This window comes from Lepeophtheirus salmonis, chromosome 5 (genome assembly GCF_016086655.4).
Source record: "Lepeophtheirus salmonis chromosome 5, UVic_Lsal_1.4, whole genome shotgun sequence".
Classification (NCBI taxonomy): domain Eukaryota; kingdom Metazoa; phylum Arthropoda; class Copepoda; order Siphonostomatoida; family Caligidae; genus Lepeophtheirus; species Lepeophtheirus salmonis.
In genome coordinates, this window is record NC_052135.2 from 31,390,111 (window position 1) to 31,405,669 (window position 15,559).

Consider the following 15,559-nt stretch of genomic DNA (forward strand, 5'->3'; position numbering starts at 1 on the left):
TACTAAAAAATAAACCATTAAACATTTAAGTTAAATATACCAAATTAAACAATTAAAATCATATAACTATTAATAATAATAAATTATAAATACAGAATATTGAAATAATAGATTGATCCAGATAATATTTTCTTGTTCTAACATCGGAATTCAGTTAAATATGTCATAACTTTAGGTTGCAATACACAAGCGAGACGTGGAGTTTAATCAAAAAGATAATCACCCCTCTTCTTCATGTGGAAGTTGCTATATAGAATTGCGCACAGGATAGATATATCTCTACCGATGAGATCTAACTAATTATTAATAATAAAGTAAATGTCAAAATCATAAAATTAGACAATAAATATATTAATAAAAAAATGTTATAAATAAATTCCTTGTAAAGATTTAGAGCAAAAGCTAATTATGTAGTAATGTCCGGCGATATTACTCCCTATTAAGAGCATCAAAAAAAGATTTTTCCCCGTTATTTAGGTATGCTTATATAACAACATACTATTATCATGAAGGATATACACAATTGTTAATTATAATGCAACACCCAATGTAGCTATCCTCGTTGTTGTGCCCATTTAAACAGTTGTTTTTGCCTTTTATGAGTTTTCTGAACACCATTTCTTGGAGCCCATCAACCATAGCTAAGCCTTAAGTGATAAAAAAGTAACATTTATTGACTATGTAATATTGGAAAACCTAATGATCATACCCAAGTCTTAAAGCGAAGTAAGTAGTCTCAGACCAACTAGTTGCAAACCATCCAAAGCTACTACCCCCGTTGTTGTGACCATTTAAGCAGTTGTTTTTGCCCTTTACTGAGTTGTGTATCATAATTCTTGATATGTTTAGCTAAAATAGAATCATATTTTATGGTTAGATTTAAAAAAAAAATTGAATACTTACTGTGAGATAGTACAAAATTCAGAGTTCCATTTCGAAATTCGTAAATACTTTTTACTGATAACTTGATCGTCATTTGGTGTGGATGACTCAAAACATTTTTATATGTATTTCTATAAATGACATCAGTAACAACATCCTCCATTAATTTAATGATGGTTCCTCGGGAAGGGATAGGTCTACCCATGTATTTCTCCACAAATTTTTTGAACGTAGATGATTAGCAATGGATAAGGTTATATTACATGCAATAAGCATCTTTGTGGGATCAGAGTTAAAGTCTGACTTGATGTATTCATCATTAACTTGATTTTTATATGAATATCCATGCTCTTGATATGAGATGAGGATAATGAGTGGCGTGTAATTCTAGACAGGGGACTAAAGGCACATTTATATCGACAAATCCGACAAACCATCTGTTTCTCATACGGTAAGTATTTTCCAAATTCCTGGGCCTCCATTTTCAGAAATCCAGAAAGAAGGCGACGTTATTTTAGGCATTTCATTCAGTTCTCTATCTAATATCACCATCTAATATTATATTAATATTGAATAATAAAGGCGGGAATGATAAAGTTCTTGATTGATAGAAGAAGATGTATATTATCTAATCAATGATGCCATAAGTATTTCTTCTCTTCTCTTCGCACGCTTTTCTATTCTTACCAAAATTATCACCCTTAATTATGAATTATGACTCTTTTTAATTGTAGCTGCCTATTATATGAGGGGAGGGGGGAATTACTGCTATAAAGAGGAAAACTTTCTAAATTAGCATTATATATTTTTAGACATTTATTACTAGGTTCTTAAGGACGTCTTTTTAAAGTTTTTTGTGGGGAAGATTTTGTTCGTTTACAAAACGTTTTACTGAGTGGTTCACTTTAATCTGAACATTTTGAATTTTAAACCTCTCCAAGATATAATTTATTTATTAAAAATATAATTTCCTCAAAATTAATATTATAAATAGATGTGTGTCTGAGCTATTTTCATCATTAATGTAACTGTGCTTAGTGGCAATGATGGGTTCTAGGTGGCGGTTGAAATCCTGGCACCCGCTGTGGATGTTGTCCTCTGTCATTGCGTCCCAGTACTAGTTGACATTGGGTTTGAGGGTCTTGGTGTTTGGATAAGGTAAGCTGCAGACCGTTTCCTCGACATACACCCAAAAAGTATACTCGAGTGGGTTGGCATCAGGGCTGTATGGGGGGGGCAAAAGTGTAAAAAAAGAGTTCAAAAGAGTCTTCTCACCTTTTCCTTTTATTGAAATTGAAAATCAATATGGCCACTCTGAAAATTTAAAAAAATGTTCTGGTGGAGAGCAGCTTAGCTGTCAAGATGTCTCATTAAATCAACCAATCAGCTGTGACAAGGGAGTGGGAAAATAGAAAATAAACAATGACATAGGCAAAAATTACTCTCATGTTAATCCTCAATTCTAATTTGAGTCCAAGAAGGACTTATAATTATAATTCTACAACAAATCCTCAAGGTTACTTTCCGTCTTTTATGAACACATGATAATGTTCAATCAAGTTTCTTATATACCAATGAAATGTGGTATGTGATATAAAATAAATTTAAGTCCTCAAGAATTAAATAATAATGACAACAGTTTGGAAAAAAAATCCCTTTAGTTTGCCAACTCCAAAAAATGCACCCGATTTTTATCAATGACTGGTAGTGTCGTATTGGATAGTATTCGGAGATGTGTCTGTTCAAAACTATGATTATGACATCCAACTGAAATAGAAACATAATTTAATCAGTCTACATACATAGTGAGAATGAACAATCAGTTCTTCTTTTAACCAAGGCTATAAATTCAAAGTTTGATTGTTGTGTAATTATTTGTAAAATAATTTTTTTATTAAAGTGAAATTCAATACTTTTTACTTCGTGTTTTTTATGCGTAAAAGATACCTTTAATTAGTCATAGAGAGTTGTAATTTGTTCATTACTTATAATTTTTTTGCATATTTAATATTTTTCATTTGTTACCATCTTTTGTACATGTTAAATTTTTAATAATAATAAAATATGTAACAAAGAAGAAACAAAAAGATCTAAAGACATGATGAAATGGCAACCAATTAATGTATGGTTTGGTTGCAAAAACTTTCTTCATTCGTGTAACTATATATTTATAGTAAATTTTAGCCGCATTTTTAGTTTGTTAATATGTAGATTCAGTTGTAGTTATACTTACAGTTTTTCATTTGTATTGTATTCTGACTTAAAATTATCATTATTAAGACTCCAAAGGGGTGGAAAAATAATTTTGCATGAAGGGCTTACTTAATAAGAAAATTACATAACATTCGTTGGAAATGAGAGTAGCATGTAGGGGCAAATACATTACAAACAACAATTCAATCAGCATCACCAAAAGTAAAATACCGCGCATAACACGGTTTTAAACACCATGGATTTCATATAACACAGTGTTTTGGAATTCTTCTGACTCCTGGTATAGTGGAGTTATATTCATATCAACTTTTTTTTTTTAATATTATGATAATATACTATAAAGAACTATATATGAAGGTAAACAAGAATTTTTGTAGTTGTTGATGAGTTCGTTCATACTAACTGCCCTAGATAAAATTGTCCGTATTTTGTTCAAACTTCATGATGAATGATGAAACATTTAAATTCGATTAAATATTATTTATGACAAATATCTAAGAATATATATGTTTGATCCATCCCCCATGGGAGTACCTTCAAGTATGAGTAATATTATTGCAATATAGAAGGAGGAGGGGGGAATAAATAGCTTAGGGCCTTTAAAATATTTTTTAAATTGTCTTCGGATTGTTAAAAACCAAAGCCAATACATCCAAGATACCCCTCTAACACCACAAACTAGTTCAAAGCCCCTGGGTTGGTCGGGGTCGCGGGGGGTAGTATGGGATAGCTAAAAACCACTCCCAAAGCATTACATACGTGATACGTCCAAGGAACCCCTCTCATACAAAAAAAAATAGTTTCTAGTCCTCGGTATGGGCGTAGAAGTCTTGGCAGTGTTAAAAAACAAGTGTCCTGGCCGAATCAAAAAGGTACATGTCTCACATTAGCAAAATTTAAATAAAATATTATAGGGTATCTTAGTTCAACCTATTTATTCCCCCCTCTCCTTACCATTCCTCTCGATCCATTTCTTAGAAGATTGTATTGAATTTAAAAAGGGAATTGTATAGCAATAATATTACTCATACTTGAAGGTACTCCCTTGGGGGATGGAACAAACAAATATGTTTAGATATTTGTCATAAATTGCCATACACTTTTTTCTAAAAAAATAATATTTTATGCATTGCTAGATATATCAACTTCCAAATTAAAAAAGTAATTAGATTACAAATGAACAGTTGGTCAAATCTATCTGTCATTTGTCGACAGTTACTCCCGAAAGTTTCCGCCATTTTAGACAACAAATATTTATTGACAGCTCAAACCTTGAATTTGTCCATTCTCACAAAAAACCCTCACATCAACACACTCAAACGACTCTTACATAAGAAGTGACATTTTGGTGAGTAACTGTCAACAGAAACTAGATGGATGTGACTAGCTTTTATTCACGAGTCCTGTCATCTTCACGCTGAGGTCAGAAACTTTTCTGATCACCCTCGTGATACATAATTTTTATTTGCTATTTTAAGTGCAATTTAAGGTGTCTTCAAAGAGTTAATAAGAATTACTTATTGATAGAAATTGACAATAATTCATCAAAGAATATACAAATATAGTTTTTGTGAAAAATATTTATAGCTTGCTTAGTGTTGACAATCCACATACATATTTTAATTAACTTTGACTCATATTTTCCAGCCTTGAACTTTGTATTCTGTCAAGGGTAAAATCAAGTCATTGTATGTAATTGTTTAGATTAATATGTAATGTGATGCTTATTTTTTCCCCTTGATTTATATTTCTGACACACATTGACGATACTAAACTTTTTGTTATAATGTAAGTACGATTTGTAATAAACATATATTTAAACATCAATAGAAATAACTAATTATTATGAATTTCAAAGCGTTTTAATGAGATTTAAGTATAATCTAGCCTCAGTTTCCAAGTATCATTATGATTGCATTTACTGTTCTAAGTTCAAGGTTTAGGCACATATTTCATATTATCCCCCGTCCTCAGAAAACTGCCCTAAAAAAAACTGTCGTGTAGAAAATTGCCATGGAGTAAAATTGCCTGTTAAGAAAATTGCCCGTATAAAACTTTTTAATTAAAAGATTCATCATACATATAATTTGCATCTATTTTAGGTATTTAAAAATTATTGCAAGAAACTTATTGTATTATTTTATGTAGAAATTTATAAAATATAGATATTTGTTGAGACACAATTATCATTATTAAAATTTTATTTTATTTACCATTTACTCACAGGCTTAGATAAATTATTTCCAACATTTTTTATTTCTAAAGATGCTCTAACCTTTCCAACATTTTACAATTACATTCTAAAAGATTATAAAAATATTTATAAACAACTTTTATTGAATATGTGAGCTCTTAGTTCTAATAATTGCCTCAATATGAGGCCTAAATCTCTTTCAGGCATTGACCTTGTAGTCAGACTCGAGCTTGGTCAACTCTTTCTCGATGGAAGCGTATACAGACTAGACATTCATGAGAGGAGTAGTACACACCTCTCATCCAGATACGCCTAGATAAAGTAGACCAAGGGGTTTGTGTCTGGAATGGAGGGCGACAAAGTGTTCCGAACGTTTCTCTGCCCCGAGGTATTACTTTCTTCTGTGCTCGTAACAACAGTCAAGATCATGGTGGCAGTGGATAAGTCCCTGGCACGATAAACAGTGGTATGGATGCACCCGACTCCTTAGATATGACAATCCCGCGTGTAAGAAGCTTCAAAATTTCATTCCTTTGTTGCTCCATTTTACTCGTTCTGGTTTGGTTTGTTTTTAATTGAGTCAAAACTTTACATAAAGTGTCTTGAGTAACAAACCTATGTTTATCTGAATTTGAAAACAAACCACTAATAAATTTCCGATTTATTAAAATTTTAAATAAGTCTTCCACAAGATAAGGTAAACCCTGTATTATGACAAAAATATATATTTTACATATAATATTAGGCTTAAAATGACAGTCTTAATTAATCACGTGGAGAATAAAAAAATGAAAATCAATACACTTCTTCTATTTATGAATAAATTTAATAGGCCTAAAGTAAGACTGCAAAAGACTTTATTAAAGGTCAAGGAGACTCATTGACTAAATGAAAAGGGTGACGAGTAATATTAGACAAATAACTTTAAAACAAACTCCGATGAATATGACTGTAACATTAACTTTACTTGTTAAAAGAATATTAAGGCAGGTAATTTATACAGGTTGTGCAATCTATATATACCACCACTTTGGTGTTCTGTCTTGGATAAACGCTTGCACTTAGGCAGTAATTTTTTTTTGTTAGATAGTTAGCTCAAATTTGTATCAGTTGGGGAAAAAATGGAATAAATTGACGAATTTGTTGTCTCAAATATTTGGAAAAGGCATGAAGCTCTCGCTGGAATCCACACCAGGAGCAACAACATAACATTTGTTCGAACTTTGCGACTTAGTGAGACGTTCGTTGGTAAGGTTAGGAGGACATTTGAGGCCTCTAAAGGTAATTATGAGGCAACAGCAATGTGGGCCGAATTCAAAGTGACTGTGTCCGATAATTTTGACGACTTCATCTTGCTGGACTTTTGCACTCCAAACTCGCCGGATCTGAATCCGATGGATTTTTTTCGTGAGGGCACGATCGTACGACAAACTAACCTAACCCCCTGCAAACACAAGCACACGGTTTGAAGTTTTGGACTTAAATCCTGGTACTTTAGAGGACGTAATTACTTTATTGAAAGTAGTTTAAAATTAAATGTATAATATATTCATTTTATAGACTTTTTATATTTTAAGGTGAAAGTTCCTCACAGCATCCTAGAAAAGTGTAAGATAACTATATCCAAAGAAATTATATACCTCGAAAAATTGTCTTTAGCTCACTTGGAAGGTTATTGCATTCTCTGAACTATCAAGTCGTCATGTCTCCAATGTTTTAAGTATAATACTTAGGACTATAATGATTGCTGTACTTTAAAATTACTTTCTAAAGAAAATTATTTTTCAGAGAACTCTTTAATTTATTGTAACAATTCTTCAATTTCATTGTTTGTTTTCTATGAATATATTAAATTTTATAACTAATTAAGTATTTGATTTAGTTTTACATTATTCATTTATATAACCCTAGTGTTTACGTTATTAGTTCATATTTTTCTCTTTAAATGGCTTGCATGATGACCAGACTTTCTAAAGCACTACTCTCAGCTATACTACACTAGTATAGCTCCCGTTTCGAATTCATCATAATAAGAAACAATATTCCTTTAATAAAATGCTATACATCAACATATATTGAATTAAAATGCCATCATTTCAAGTTATTCCTATTTAAAAAAAAATGAATTGCAAAGGACTTCAAGTGAAGGAAGGCCAATTTAAGGACTAAAAAATAAGCATGAATATACATTTACGCTATAATATATATATGAGGGGGAATCTTTTGGCCCCTGTTTCTCAATAAAGTGATAATCTATTCAATTGTGTGTGAGGGTGCTAGGTACTTTCATTTTAGACTATTTTGCTTCAAGACATTTTGGCTTATACCATTTCGTCGTATGACATGTTTCCATTATTATTCCAATAATAAACAACTATTGAATACGTTTTATAGTTACAAACGTTACATATTTTTATTTAAAAAATTCAAATGGAACATCAACTTTAACTAAAAATAACAATATCGACGCATTAACCTTATTTATTTATACCAGGTGAGGACTCAAAAATTAGAAAATTTAAAAAGCAATTTTCACTTTTTATTTTATGCCATTTTTATGGCAAACTTTTGAAGAGAAGTTATAAATACAACAATTTTCTACACTTTTTATTCAATATGTCCCCTCCATTCTGAATGATGGCTTCAATACGGGGACGAACAGAAGCACAGCTGGCCATGATTAAGTCCGAGGACAAGTCGTTCAACTCCTCCGTGATCACGGCCTTCAGGGCATCGTCATTCGGTTGAGAAGTCTAGTTTATCTTTCCCTCCAGGAAGCACTAAACAGTGAAGTCCAGGGTGTTCACGTCGGATGAAGACGAAATCCAGAAGTATACTTGGGATAAGGCGCCCATGTTCTTCCTGCAGTACCTTCTTGGACGTGTGTACCGGAGCGCCGTCTTCGGTACACACATAGTTGTCCCTGGGGAACGTTCTGTTCAACTATGGCATATGGTACCTGAGGACCTATTAGTAATCGTCTGTTTTGACTTTCTCGTTGGCCTTGAAAGTTGGGAGACATCATGCTGCTGTCGGATACCACGACACCGAGGACTATGACCTGAGCTGGATGTTTGGTCCAGAAAGTTCCCTTAGCTCATAACTCAGCCAAGAAACAGTCATTTCTCCTGTTCAGAATAGCGTCCACTGCGAATATCTTTTGGTTGGAGATCGATATGTGCGCCGAAGAGATCACACATCCTCTGTCGTTTTGCTTGTTGGTCGAACATTTCCGATCGTATGAAAACAAAACAAATATCAAATTGTAGTTTTTTGTCCGTTCTTTCGAATTGCGGCAAGTAAAAAATTATCAGACTTTTAGAACTGACGCTAGACAGCCTCGAATTTTTGAGTCATCACCCTGTATATTAAGCCAAAATATCCCAGAGGAAAAATGGCTTTAAGGCGAAATGTCCTAAAAAATGATTTAAGAAAAAATCTCCTAACACAAAATAGTTTAAGGCAAAAGTACCGGCCCCTGTATGCATACTGTATGCAAAAACAGTCCTGTAATCAGGCATGTACCCAAGGACGTGTACCCAAAATTCTAAGAGGACCGGCACCATCCATAACGAAGCCGTTACCACGGCAATGTGTGCGTATTTGGAAGCCAGGTGAGGGGGTGTCATATAAAAGTCGGAAAAAAAAAGATGTTAGTTGCAAAAATTGAAAGAATTAAAAAAAGAAAAAATCCTATCACCGGCCCTGGTGATTCGGATTTTTTATGGCGGTTGCCTAGCTTGAGATTACTTTTTCAAATTCTAATTACCTTTTTTTTAAGTTAGTGGAGCCAAAACTTTCATTAGTAGAAAATTGATTCCAATTCTGAACATTCCAATTTTACTACAGATATAACCAAAATTGTTATCTCTTGCAATATTAGACTTCACATTGTTAATCATCCAAATTTTGTTAAGTTCATGGAAGTTTAGAATGGAAAAGTAATTCCCTCTCGCTTCTCCATTATCAAGTCAATGGATTCTCAAAGTAAGTGTTGACCAAGATTTTAAAAAAAAACCAAAAACTTGAGGGGAAGGTTATATTTCTTGCATTGGACGGAACTACAGACACTCAACAGCGGTAGATGACTAAATTGTTGGTTATTCTTTTATATAGTTATTTTTGGGTCGTTCTTAACTCATTAGTTTTGAAGGTATCTCATGATTACAAGTGTTGCTGTAAAAAAGTATCAGCAACGTTCTTGTCTCCGATTACAGAGACGAAAGACTGAAGGTTTTCATTACCAATTAAATAGAAGCAGCCGAAAAAACTATACTAAATTTTCTAATTATGTTGCACATCACTAGTCTTGCTTATAGTCTAAACAGTCCTGATTTCTTTTTTTTTTTTAAATACTATCATCTCTGAAGTGAATATATTTTTTTTAAATTAAGGTGATCTAAGTTTCAGTTAAAGAATATATTAATGTTATGCATGGAAACAATGATGTAATCTAAAAAAAAGGAAGGATGTTTTGAAGAATGATCCACTTTTGTCAGAAATAATGTTTAATCAACACAATTTAAATCCAATCCAGGTAACCAATAAAGCTTTGAAAGATAAATTATAACTACTCCCAAGTGTAACTATCTTAGAAAATCTATGCCAAGATATGAACACTGGAACCTTTCAAAAATAATGTCTGTAGGCGATAGGGATACATCAAATTTAGAGAATTTGCACCAGAAATCATCAATTAAGATATCAAGTTTTTAAAATACAAAGAAACTTCTATCGTTAAATTTGATTCCGAGAGGGTTTTCAGCATGATGTCGTACATAAATGTAGCAAAAAAAAACACCCGTCTGTCGAAGGCTCACGTCAAGAATATGATAATCAAATGGAACATTAGCATTGACTATGAAGATAGTTGAATGACTCCGTAAGTTCTAAATATAATTTTAATAATAAATAATAGGAAATTGTTACTTTAATTTTAAATAATACATACCTATTATAGCTTCATGCATCATTTTATAACCGTTCCAATATGAAATTTAACTTCTTTAAAATATAACAAATTAGCAGACTCGGACATTGAACGGAAAAACGAAGGGTGTTTACTCTTACTTTAGAGTCTACGCACTCAACCCGCTTGACCTCTTAATATAAATCTACTCTTTTATTTACTTGATTACTTGACTTATCTTACTTTTATCTTATTTTAAATATGCAATTTCAGTGTGTGAATCTCCAGGAGGATGTTTCCAGTCCTCGTGTCTATTGTGTCTTTATATAGAATATATTACCCGATTTGTGAAATCTCAATCCAGCCTCATTCTTTCTTCCCCACGTTCTTATCTTCCTGGCCCTGCCCTGGCGACGAGTTTAGAAAAGGACTTTTTTTGAACGAATGAATGAAAAAAAAAAAAAAAAGATCAATGAACGGGAAAAAAATATGAACGGCGTTTATATAGACGTTCATTTTCTAATTGTCCATGAGAGGTAGCTTTTGACTATTTTTTCCGAAGATTACTACATCTTTCTTTCTTAATTATAGGTTTAATTATAATTATTATCTTTGATTGTGGCTAAAATAAAGTTAATTTAGTCTATTTTTTCAATTCATTGCTTCGTTTAATTGCACCATTTACTGGAAAATAAGTCATCTCACGATAGCCTTCAAAATCCTAAATATTTTCTAATGGATGAAATAAAAGGTATAATGAACGTTAATGCATTTATTTATCTTGTATCTTGGTAAGTTTAAATCCAATCTGATTATCAAAAGTACATAAATTTTAACCCGACATTAACACCATCAATCTTTATTATTGCACAATACGAAAGTACTTTATCTTAATTTTTAACATCTTTTTTTTTTTTCAGTATCTATCATTAATTGTCTGGAGAGCGTGGGAAGATATTCATATGCTCGAATTTCATATTATACAATTCAATTGCAGATATTTAAAAATATCAACTTTTACAAAATACTGTACTCTGTAATTTCTGAAAATTTAATTTAATTCTCTTGATGTTTAAGAAAGTTGAGTTGTATTATTGAAATATAATATTTTTTTAGGTCATAGATTTTGGTGAAGGAAATTCGAATATACTCCAAAACACTATTAAATCAAACCGCCATATATTTGGGAAGTTGCCCACCAATAATTTTTTAATAAACTTAGAGAGAAAGGCATGTTTTTAAGGCCCAGTAGCATACACAGCTTGATGAATGGGCCTAGTAAGCCGTGGATGATTTATTATTTCAATATTAAATTCAAATCATTTGTCTTAAACTAATATTCGAATTTGGGAGTCTTTGAGTACCTTCATTATTTTAGTCGATTTTATAACTTCATCTTCGAGTTAGTTAGATTCAATTACACATTTGTGGGCCTCAGGCAAAGCCAGTTGAAAAAAAATTGGAAAAAAAAGAAAACGAATGGATGACGTTTGACGCTTCTCCCTACTTTTGTTTTTTGAATTTAAATTTCATTCATATGGTATTGTGATCAACCATGCAATTGAATAGGGGCAATCCGAATCAATTTGGTGCCCTATGGAAAATATTGGCCAATAATATATATATTTAATAATATACTGTTACACAAAGCTGAATATATTAATTGCCTTGGACATTTATGCCAACGCAAAATATGAAATTGAAAAATGTAAAAAAAGAAAACAGTAAACAAGTGTTAGAAAATACAAATGTTACAACTGCACGAATATATGTATAGTGTATACCGTTAATTACCATTTATTATTTTCATACTAAGAAATGAAGTTAATAACTGATCAGAGCAGTGCATTCAGGTTTGGTTGAAGCCGAAAATATAGACAAGTGATTCGGGACTAATTTTATCCTCTCATACGGCAAGCACCCCCTCTCCTCCACTTTTAAAGTCTTGCATTAGTGTTTTTAACAATAAATAATTATAATAAAAATATTTTTACCACCATTATCAGCAATCTATGATTGTAAATTATTTATATAAGACATTTTATTTTTTAATGATTCTACACAACTTTATTTATCAAAGACAAGAAATGTAATGAATTATTGTATTTACAAAGCCAAATCTAAAGCCAATACTTAATCTTAAACTTCATCATGAAGCAACTTTACACGTTTTCTAAGTTTTATTAGAATAATCAATACCTAGTTCGTAGTTACAGGTTACTAATTATATATGAATAATTATTATGAATTTTGATATATTTTCTCCTCAAGAATGAACAAATAATGAGGACAGCTTCTAGTATTATGAGGATTATCAACTGCAAAAAGCCGCTTATGCTTTTGAGGACGTATAAATATCTATCCGGTCTACATATGGTACTCCAAAATTAAAACATTTGATAATATCACCGCCTGTTTTAGGATTTTGGAGGGAGAAAATAAATTACTGTAGATGTTATATATCTATTTTATAATGCATTTTTTAAACAATTTACACTAAAGATGGGCGAGAATGTTTACTTTAGAATAAGAAGGAGAAGTTAACACCACGACGACCAATTAAAACAAAAAAGAAGCGCAACAACCGTTTTTCCTTTTCTAATTTTTAAAGGTAGCTTTTTCATGACAAACATGTCAACTCTAAGTATATAAACGCAGGTACATGTTAAAATGAATTAACTTTCGTATGCATTTTGTATATAGCATAGGGTTTTTGTTAGTGAGTGCTCTAGAGAGTAAAGTACTCATCAGTCATAACATAATTATTTTTTCTTCTCAAACTGTTATGATTATTTTTTCATTCTTGCGGTGAGAACCCGTTATATAAATTGAATAAGTACTGAGTAGTTACGTGTGAATATGCTCATGAAAAAGAGAGAGTAAAACTGGGATTTCTTAGGCCTAGGGAGATATCTTCAATCATGTCGTTATCTTTATTGTATCACACAACATTTCATGCAAAAAGAGAGAGAGAGAAAAGGGGAAAAATCGTTTGGTAATTAGGGAATTCTTCTTAATTGAACTGTTTCTTCAATGATTGTTGAGAATTGTTGGGAGATTAACAATAAATAATTTGAATTCAACCAATCAATGTTCAGAACACTGATTAGAAAAGCATCGAAAACAAAATACACAGTACATTTTTGTGTTAACGAGGCAACATCATAATATGTCTTTCAGCTGACGCCTAATTATTCCGGGCAATCCTGGATTCTCCCTCTAGTTCATTCCTATTTTTAAAAATGGTAACTTGTCCTCATTTATTCATGTTGATGGATAAAATGGTAATATTGAGCAATACGGAAATCCCTTTGACTAATATAGTTTGTACGTAGATGTAAATTTGTAATGACAAGAATATTATGATTCCCTTCTTCTTCTCCTTCTTACCTACATATGAAGGGGAGAATAAGGAGAGAAAAGAAAAAAGATCCCCCTTTGAAAGGCGGCGGCGCAACATTCTCACATTTTACACTTATCTCAATTAATTACATTTTATTATAAAACAATTAGTATATTTGTATTTTTAACCTCTTAGTACATTTTAGAACCTCTTTTTATTTTAAGAAAAAGTGTGAAGCTTAGATGTTTTATAATAAATTTGATGGCAAAACTAATGTCTTTTTATTTAAAGAAGATGCCTTTTTTTTATCAATAAATAATTCATTCATTCCATAATTGGAATACAAGTTAGATCTAAGTGCATTTATTCACCTTTAGATCTACAAATCTAATAATAAATGTTCAAAAAACATACTTACATATCTGAGAGGATGTAGAGGCAGATGTATAAGTGTATGTTATTTATATATAAATAAATAGTTTATTAGTAAGGCAAGATGCAGAAACAATAAGTGAATCCGTTCATTTGATTTTTTTGCAGTACCTATTTTAGACTCCATCATATCCTAAAATTATTTTATTTTGACTCATCTGAATTAGGATACCACAAATTATTAATTACTCTTTCATTTGTATGTAGAATAGAGCCCTTTTCTCCTATGGTTTTCACGTGACGTCGTCACATCGTTGACATTGGCCAACTAGCTCTATAACAATGAAAACTCTTTTTTTCATTAATATTAAAGAAAATAAGTTAACTATTGTATGTCAATTGGTCTTAAAAATAAAAGGACTTAAACCCATACTATCTATCAAAATATATCCATATATTACTTAGTTTCATTATATATCGCACACTAATATCTATTAAAAATATGTTATTGGATCGTTATAGATCGTTATCGAGCAAGTGTGTGTAAAAAGCAGGAGCGAGACATATGGTACTTTTGATTTAAATTTACGATTTTGAAGGATAGAATATCACGTGATGTTGGTAAAAAATGAGAATCTTCTATGTTTCATATTACATTAGAAGAGTGGATATAAAAAGTAGTTGAAATTTTCAAATTCAGGAATACCTGATTTACTTCGTGAAAATCGTGAAAAAACTTCCAAATTTCTATATTATAGATTTATTAACAAATACAAATAAAAGTCGCTAATATGATATGTCATACAATGAGTATTCAAAAACTATGATCATCACTTAAACCGTAGTAGTAGATTACTAGTAAATTTAGACATTCCGTCTCCAGCCTCTCCAGTTTTTTAATGAATTCTGATATCGGGGCTAGCACCATGTCTAGAACATCTTTAGGACAGACTGCAGTAAGATACTGTAATGTATTCGTGTTTCCTTCCCCCTTGTTATCTTACTTCTCTTATTTTTTTGTATGTGTAAAGTACAGTCTTTTACACCATTTTAAGTATAAATAGTCGTGTATTTTATGTATGTATCAGAGTAGGTTATTGTATTAATAATAATATAGATGTTCCTATAAACAAGCTTTGCTTTATTCCACCACCTCTTTCCTCTCCTAATTTCTTTCGGTCATCCTGGATTCCTTGGGTTAAATAGTTTGTGTCTCCTCAACCTCGTCAAGACACAACAGATACCTAATCGGGCAAAGTATTGCAAGGGTACCAAAAGTTAAAGTTATGTCTATCATGTTGATTAGATAAGGACGACCCAAGTTATGGCAATCCATAAGACCCATCAATATAGCTGTCATTGATATTTCCCCGTTGTCTTTAGTCTCATCAACAGCAATGGGGTTCTCCACAGTGAAAAAAAGGTATACGATAAATTGGAACTATCGTAAAATTCAACCTGCTTGATAAAAATGGAATTTGGAGTGTATTTGTTAATATGAAAAAGTTGGACATGATATTAAACAATAAATTTATTCAATATGTCCTCCCTCAACAGCCACCATCTTCTCCATCCTGCCCCTAAAGGATTTGCATGCCCTGATGACTTCCGCGGAATCGATAGCATTCCACTCCCTCGTAATGGA

At 31.7% G+C, this 15,559-nt stretch overlaps 2 long non-coding RNA genes across 2 annotated transcripts; one reads left to right on the forward strand and one right to left on the reverse strand.

Moving 5' to 3' along the window:
* Positions 1 to 388: 388 nt before the first annotated feature.
* Positions 389 to 1,585, reverse strand: LOC139905434 (uncharacterized). Its single transcript, XR_011780163.1, has 3 exons — positions 904 to 1,585; positions 710 to 849; positions 389 to 647 (listed from the first exon to the last, which is right to left on the reverse strand). It is a non-coding gene; the product is annotated as an uncharacterized lncRNA (long non-coding RNA).
* Positions 1,586 to 6,333: 4,748 nt separating this feature from the next.
* Positions 6,334 to 7,155, forward strand: LOC121117896 (uncharacterized). Its single transcript, XR_005864268.2, has 2 exons — positions 6,334 to 6,811; positions 6,868 to 7,155. It is a non-coding gene; the product is annotated as an uncharacterized lncRNA (long non-coding RNA).
* The last annotated feature ends 8,404 nt before the right edge of the window (positions 7,156 to 15,559 follow it).